Source organism: Fukomys damarensis, unplaced genomic scaffold, assembly GCF_012274545.1.
Source record: "Fukomys damarensis isolate Sample0158 unplaced genomic scaffold, DMR_v1.0_HiC HiC_scaffold_1, whole genome shotgun sequence".
In the NCBI taxonomy this organism is placed as follows: Eukaryota; Metazoa; Chordata; class Mammalia; order Rodentia; family Bathyergidae; genus Fukomys; species Fukomys damarensis.
This window is the reverse complement of record NW_022900913.1, coordinates 46,073,467-46,081,523: the sequence shown is the minus strand read 5'-3', so window position 1 is coordinate 46,081,523 and position 8,057 is coordinate 46,073,467. Positions and strand designations below refer to the sequence as shown.

Genomic DNA, 8,057 nt, shown 5'->3' with positions numbered 1-8,057 from the left:
GCACTTGCCTCACACACACCAGGAAGGTTAACGAGATAGCATCTAGACCACAAGTGCTGAGTGCTGAGCAAGCTATTAGCAGGTTGCAATTACCCTGATGCCAGAGCAAGTGCTCTTTTGTCCAGCTTCTGTAAGTCCACAGTCTCTGAAAGAGAAGGACAGCAGGTGAAATGTGGCCTAGCAAGCCAAACACACTCCATTTGCAAGCACCGCTTTCCAGAATCTGCTTTTCAGCAGTGTTGAGAGCCACAAACAGGGCAAGGACAACAGCCATTATGGTGCTTCTATGAAACTATTTGAGCTTCTGTGTTCAGAGTGAGACTCTGCCATGGGTCTGCAGTGTCCTCAGGCAACAGCCAACTGCACAGTGGCAGAGGGGCTCCTCGCCAGCTGTATGACCTGCGATGAAGGCACCACCTCCCTGAGCCTCCATTCCCTGCCTGGAAAGTGGAGATATTAACCCCCACATATCTCACACAAAGAAAAGTACTTTGGAAATTGTTCACATTAATGTGAACATTCTCTTGTCTGACCAACCATAACTGAAGTTGAAAAATAAAAGGCTCTGACTCTACTTGCTTGTTAGCAACTGTGGTCCATGGCAAAGTCTAGTGGAGTTTCCACCAGGCTGAATTATGGATTAGAAGCATCAAAAAGAAATGTGGTGGTTGGCTCCGTTTTTAGAGACCAGCTTATCCACAGCTCAGTGCTACAGCGTGTGGATCCACTAAACCACACTATCTATAGGAACAGTATTGGCTTTTTATTTATGTAGCACTTGGAATTTTTAAATAACTTCCAATGTACTATCCCATAATACCATTTAGAGACTGTGGTCTCTGTTGCACCTAGATCAATCTTTGGGATTTGTGCTTTCTCCTTGCTGTTCTCCAGCACTTTGCCCCAGGAAGAGGCTGAAATCATGGACTTCCGGGAAGCAGCTGTGACTTCAGGAACGTGCTGGATGGGCCTCAGTAGCAGAAGACATGGAGGAAATGAAGACGGTCTTGAGCCACTGAGCAGGTCGGGTGGAGCAGACACAGATGACCCTGGTCACAAGGAGGTGAGTGTCTCTCCATGACCCCAGCCAGTGCGCAGCCTCAGGAAAGATTCTTGCTTTCCCAGAACCCTAGCTGTGGCTCACTGACAAACCAGCCCCTCAATAATCTTATTGTATGCTTTAAAATAATTCTCAGTAATGCCTCAAGAATGTCTGAACTGCTCTGTGAACTTGCTGGTTTGCATATTTTTCAGCTTATTAGTGGGAACTCAGATGGACAAGGCCCATGACCTTGCTTTTCCGCAGACCTTTTGGCCGGGCACAAGGGCAGTCTCTCCTGCTGGTGAACTTCCAGTGGCCTCCTATCTTGTTCAGATTCTCCCTGGCACTGATGCCAGCCTCTTTCTTCCCACACCTTCGGTGTAGCCAGTATGAAGAAAGAAATAGCTTTCTTCTGATCATAGGTTATGCATTAGAGAATGCCACGAGATTCTGGGTCTGCATTTTCTGAAGCAAAATTCTGGAAAAGGGAGGAGCAGGGACAGTGCTGATCCATGTGTCTGACCTCAGTGCTGCTGGGGAGGGAATACCAGGCTTCTAGTTTCAGGATGACTGCTTACGACCCTGCTCTTGTGAAGCTTATCATTCATAAATTGCTGAGATATCACAGGACCTGGCAGATGCCATGTGGCCTGACTTAATCCTTCCATGGAGATGCAAGGGAGGCTGGAAGTTAAGCCTTCATTAAAAAGGAGATCTGATACTGGAAAATGAAAGTGTTCAAATGGCTTTGAGTGCACATATTGAAAAGTATTCTCAAGTGTTTGGAAATGTACATTCAGGAGACACTGCTATTGTGTCGCTAATTACGTAGAATCATATAGAGGATAAATATCAAACTTTATACTACAGGACAAGGTGCTTCCCAATTCCTTCACCCAGGCTCTGCTTGCATGGAGTGCAACATATTTTGACATATATACCTCTATGAGTTATAGGTACTTATGAAATGATATCACACCGAAAAATAAACTTAATAATAATTCTTTATTTTTCATTTAAGTCACCCAGTCATTTATAATTTAGTTATTTTTTTAAAGAAATCTTTTCTGCTTACTACTGTAGTTGAGTCTTTTCTCTGAAACCCCTTTCAGATCCATGTAAGATCCTATCAACTCTAAGTGTGTTGGCTTTTCTTTCATATGTTTCATCTCTGTCTCTCTGTCATACCTTTTGAATAACTTCTTCCAGGTTTTTGACTATGCCTAACCTGCTTTACCAATCCATTTGAGTTCTTATTTCAATTGTAACATTTTTTATTTTTAGAAGTTGTATTTGTTTTGCAAATTAGGAGATTATTACTTTTGGCTTTTTTGTATATAATTTTAATCCCTTCTATTAATACTTTTTTGGCCAATTATATACACCTATTTTATGTGTGATGAATAACTATATCTAATGTTCTCTTGGGTATGATTCTCTAGTTTGTTTCCTGGGCATCCCCCACACTGTCTTGAGTGCTTGTGCATTTTGTGAGTTTTGATGCTCAGGCCATATTCTTTGGTGCGATCATAGAGATTTTCTGAGGGCTCATTTGAGATGTATTTCTCTCAGAGAAGATCACATTTGATGAAGCAACTTGAAGATGGTTTGGTCCACACAGTTAGGTATAAACTGTGGACCATAAGCCCTCTGCAGGTTTGCTTGTGGCTATGGATTCTCAGCAGCATTCTTCACCCTCCCACCTAGCATAACGGTCAGGATAAGCAAGTTTCCTTGCTGTCTGGAGGTGGGTTTTTGTCTAGTTCATCCTTATCCTGAACGATCACCGTTTGAGGTCCTACCTAGCACTTTCCATTGGGGCTCTTCTATTATATTTCACTTTGGTTGGCCCTGAGCTTGGTCTCCTGTCTCCTTCACCCCATGCCACCACCAAAAGCTAAGATCAATGCCAGCAGTGATCTACCCATGACTCCATGGAGAATGCCACGCTTACACTCTTACCCTTCAAAATTCTTGCTGCCATATTGTTTTCCTCTGATATCTTACACTCTCCTTTCAACTCAGTGATGCATTTTATAGTAATCTTTAGTTCCGATATTTTATTTAGCATTGTCACTTGTTTTTAGCAGAGGAATGATCAGATTACCTAACTTGCCTCACGGAAGCAAATAGGAGTTGGTTGATTGTGCTATACAAATATTCTCTTATTGAGCAACACTCCACAACCCTATTTATTATATTTTTGGTATGCTTGCAGTATTTCACATTTAAAAGAATAACAATTTTAAGAAAAACTCCTGGAAGAAAATAGATGCCCAGCCTATTAATGTGTTAAATTAGGATGGTTCTTTACCCTAATTTTTCTATATTATACATGGAAGAACTTTGAAGTTGATAATTATGTGTTAAGATAGGATGGTCATTTTATTGGTGAGTGTTCTTCACCCTAATTTTTTTGTATTATACATGGAACACTTTAAAGTTGATAATTAATCAAATTAATTAAATGAGTTTTTAGGATCAAATCTTAAATAACAGTGTATTTCCATAAATGGAACTGCCAAGTAATGCTTAACTTAATTCAATCAAATGAATTTAGATTGAGAGTGCACTTTCCCCCTGAAAGAGACCCAAGGAGTGAATAACAACAATAATAAACAATAAACAATAATAAACCATGTTTATTATTACGTGTAGAAATCAGCTATCTAACTTTAAGGCACATAAGTTCTTATCTAGAACTTGCTCTGGAAGAGCTGAATACTAACTTTCTCCCTAAAATACAGTAAATAGGAGCTTCGGATGTAGTGTAGCTGAGACCTTGGGTTCAGTCCCCAGAAACACAAAACAAAGTAACAAAACCTCAGTGATATTCCCAGTAAAAACATCTGAGGAAAGTTAAACTTTAATATTTGTTGATTAAGCCCAGTGTGGTGATGCATGCCTGTAATCCCAAACTCAGGAAGAAGAGACAGGAAGATTGCAAGTTCAAGTCCAGCAGCCTGAGCAGTTTAGCAATTTAGCAAGACTCTGTCTAAACAAAGAAACAAACAAACAAACAAAAAAGGATGGGCTGTAGCTTAGTACAAAGGCTCTGGTTCAATCCTCGGTACTGAAAACATTCATTAAGGACGCTTTAAGTCTCTTTTTAATCTTTTAAATATATAGAATGACTTTTTGTAAGTAAATAATTCCAGTTCATATCACATTGAGGATAACATCTTAATTTCTTGAATATTTGTGCAAAAACTATAGGGTGTTTTATTGCCCTCTCTCATACTTCTCATTATTGCACATTCATCAATAAGAAACTCTCAAACTTTCAAATTGTTGCTCATGGTATAGGCCAAAAATGGTATCTTATCATACTTCTTTAACTACTGCTGGTTCCTTTTTAACAGCAGTGTAATATTTCTCTGTGTGCCAGTAATATATTATTTTTATTTTAAAAATTCCCTATTCGTGGTGTTGTATGTTCCTTCTAGGTTTTTGTCCTTGTGAACAATGCTATAATAAACTTTTTACATACATCTTTACAAAATTTAATTCAATATTTTGCTACGGGGGGGCAGGGATTTAGCTCAGCATTTCGGTGGCCTGCCTTGCTAGCGCAAGGACCCAAGTTCAATCCCCGGTACCAAAAAAAAAAAAAATTTGGTACAGGTAGCTGGACTGCCTTAGAAAAATACTACCCCATGTACAGGTGTACTGACCAATAGTGCTACAAAGTCCAACTTTTCCATAGGCACAAAATCTTACTTTAGAGAAAAACTATTTAAAAAATTCTAAATCCTTAGAATTGCTAAAACTATTTTAGTTTATATTTTATAGTTTTACCTTTTGTTAGTAATAAAGTCTTACTGCCTGCTTCTATCTATCTATCTATCTATCCATATACACACCTTGATTTTAGAAAAAAATATGTAAACACAAAAGCCCAAACTTACAAAACAAATAAGTAAGGGAGTAACTATTTGCATTACAAAATAATTATTTGCTTTCCAAAATGGTACCAGTTTAAACTGAAAAGACATTGACAATATTTGAAATACAGCCAGATTTGCAAAAATTCAACTTACAACATTTGCACAGGTAGTGAGATATATCTAGTTGGGCTTGATTATGAGTCTGGAGGTCAATTTAATCTGCTGCTGTTTTCTCCTGAGAAATATATTGTGCACAGTGAAAGGAATTGTGAACGATTAACACAACTGTAATTATGTGATTTTTCCCTCTAAAACCATTGCTTTTAAAAAAAATCATTATTAAAGTCTACTTCAAAAGTGGAAGGAGCATCCATTTTCCTTCCCTTGCTTTTCAGGCTTCCCATGCATGCCAGCCAGCAGAGTGGCATATGGCACATAACACGCATAGTCAACCTCCCACCAGCATATTTGCAGAACCAACAGTACATATTGAACCAAGCCACACCTCATGAAAGAGACTTGTAATCATCCTTTACTCTTTGGTGTAGGAGAGTGGTGGTAGGTGGGGGTGGAGGAGGGAGACTTGATTGTTGGCAAGATAGCTGAAGGGAATGGAAATACAGCATTACTGAGGGTGTGTGGGGGGTGGCTTTCTTATTCATTGGCTCTAATTCCCTTGCCAGACACATGAAATGACAATGCTGTAGGGCTTAGAAAAATTGGGGCAACTCTGGGGCAGTGGGCGGTGGAGAATGTATTAATGACAGCCTGCCTCGGACGTTGACTGGCAAATAAAGCACACAGATACACACTCCCCCACTGAACCAGCCCAGTCCTGCCTAACAGAATTTCTCAGTCTTTTGTCCCAATTGCTCATCTTTTTTGAGTCTAATTCTAAATATGGAATATGCCATTTTAAAATATTTCTCTTTATTTTGTAAGAGGTATCTGTCCACTGTAGAAGCTTGAAAAGACAGTCCGGCATTCGGCCAGCACATTCGGGAATCCCTGCCTGCACTCTGACCATAATTAGCATGCTGCCTTCAGAATATTCTACTGGCCTGGGGAGGAGGAAGGTGGGTGCAGGCCAGGCCCCCTTGGCACTTCCCTTTCTCCCTTCTTGTCTCAGTAGCTCTCATCCCCAGCAGCCTGAGGATCAGGTCCTCTGAACACCCTCACTGCACCCAGGGACCTGTTTGGCACTTTCTGAGTTTATGGCCTCCGACTAGAAAAGGAGTGAGCTATCTTATTTTATGAGGTCAGTGGGAAATTAAAGTAATGAAGCGGGGAAAGGATGGGACCAAGCATCCCAAGACCTGGGTTTACTTTCAGCTGGGCCACTACTTATCCATGTGACCTGAGGCAGGCAACTGAATACCTCTAGACCCACGTTTTCTTAGCAGACCAATGAGGGTTGAATACAGTGATCCAGGTAGTGAAACTGAACCAAGTGACCAGTTTGGGGGAGGATTGTACTGTGTGTGTGGTGGGTGTGTGAAGTATGGAAAGATAAATCCAAGGAAGAATGGGTAAAAACAACCACAATACGCAAGCCTCAAAGTGAAAGAAAGCAGCTGGAATGCTAGGAGGTCCAGGAGAGAAAGTTCTTTCCTATTGACATTACAGCAGATTACTCCAAAGCTTAGAGGTGTAATCCAAAAACTAATTTGCTAATGTTTTCAGAAATGATTTTGTGGGCCAAGAACTCAGGAAGGACTTGGCTGCCACATGGTCATGGGGTTTCAACAAGGTTACAAGGGAATAAGGGTGAGGAGTGCCACCATCTGAAGCCTTGGATGGGCTGTGTGCCCGGAGTCCTACCCCGGGCTGCCAGGGGAAGCTGGCTGTTGTTGCAAGATCAGCAGGTGTGATCAGAAGGCCTGCCCAACAGGACTCTCTCTTGCTGGGAGCAAGTGTCCCAAGAGAGCCCTGTAGCCTTTTCTGACCCAGTGTGATGTCTCAAGGCAACACTTCTACATGAGTTTTCACCAGCCCATCCTGAGTGCAGCAAGGGTTGGGACCCTTATCTTGATGGGGGCCATGATTTAAAAGTGTCCCAGGCATCTTCAAGAGCACTCTGGTTTCCTCAGTATCTTTGAAATAAATGTCTTGATAATGTATATAATTTAATTAGCTCCTGAGACAAGAGGCTCCCTGAATAATCTGGTTTGCTGAGTCCTTAGGAGGTAAGTGTACTTAAAGAGTCACTGCATTTTCGAGTAAATTATATGGCTCCACACTGGAGATAACTTTAACCTCTGCAGCTGTTTGAAGTGAATAAAGTTATCTACATAATTCCTTAGTGCAGGGAAAAGGTAAAGAGCTGTAAAACAATCAGGTAACCAGGCTATGATTTCCAGGCTGATCTGAAAGCTTCAGAAATAGGTTTCTGTTGTTGGGAAGCTGACAGCACCTGTGCACATGGGGTGAAGTGCTGCAAATATGGGGGAAAGAGACCCTGTCACCAGAGTTCCTGGGGCCAGCAGCGTGTTCCAGCAGCTCTCAGGCACAGCTCTCACTGCTCGGGCCCTAACTGCTCAGGCTCTAACTGCTCAGACCCCAGTGGTGGAATAAACACACTTCAGGTGTTCTTCCTTGGGTCTCCTTCCAGTGATCATTTCTTCCCATCTGACGCAGCATCCATCATCACATAGATTTGAGTTCCTGGAGATTAAGCAGTTTCCAAAGGTTGTTATCACTCTCCTCCAGTGGAGCAGATCTTCAAACACCTTCCTGGATAATTACTGTGGCCCAGTGATTAGGGAATCACCACAGAACGATTTTAAACACACACACACACACACACACACACACACACACACACACGTCTCGAGTGAGTCTCTTTATGTTTGTTTTGTTTCTGTATTTCCAAAGCCCAGCGGTTTGTGAGAGACAGTAGAAGGACAAAATAAGGAGACATATGGTAGTGCTTAAATTATTCCCCAAAAGGGAAAGTGTCCAATATTAAATTATTCAATCTTTCTACTATTCTGAGGTAGAGAAGAGGCATTTCAACTAAGAAAATCGTGTGTACCCACAATGCCCAAAGGAGACTGAATTATATTATCAACATCCAAATACAGTCAGCAATATTTCACAGAAAAGCTGCTTTGCAAAAATTAAACCTC

General features: G+C 41.2%; 1 protein-coding gene across 1 annotated transcript in view; it reads right to left on the bottom strand.

Moving 5' to 3' along the window:
* Positions 1 to 8,057, bottom strand: part of Ndufaf2 (NADH:ubiquinone oxidoreductase complex assembly factor 2) — a 274,128-nt gene continuing 266,071 nt past the window's right edge. Inside the window, exon 7 of the mRNA XM_010626936.3 lies at positions 1 to 145. The gene's annotated coding sequence lies outside the window, so the exon portion shown is untranslated. The remainder of the gene's footprint in view (positions 146 to 8,057) is intronic.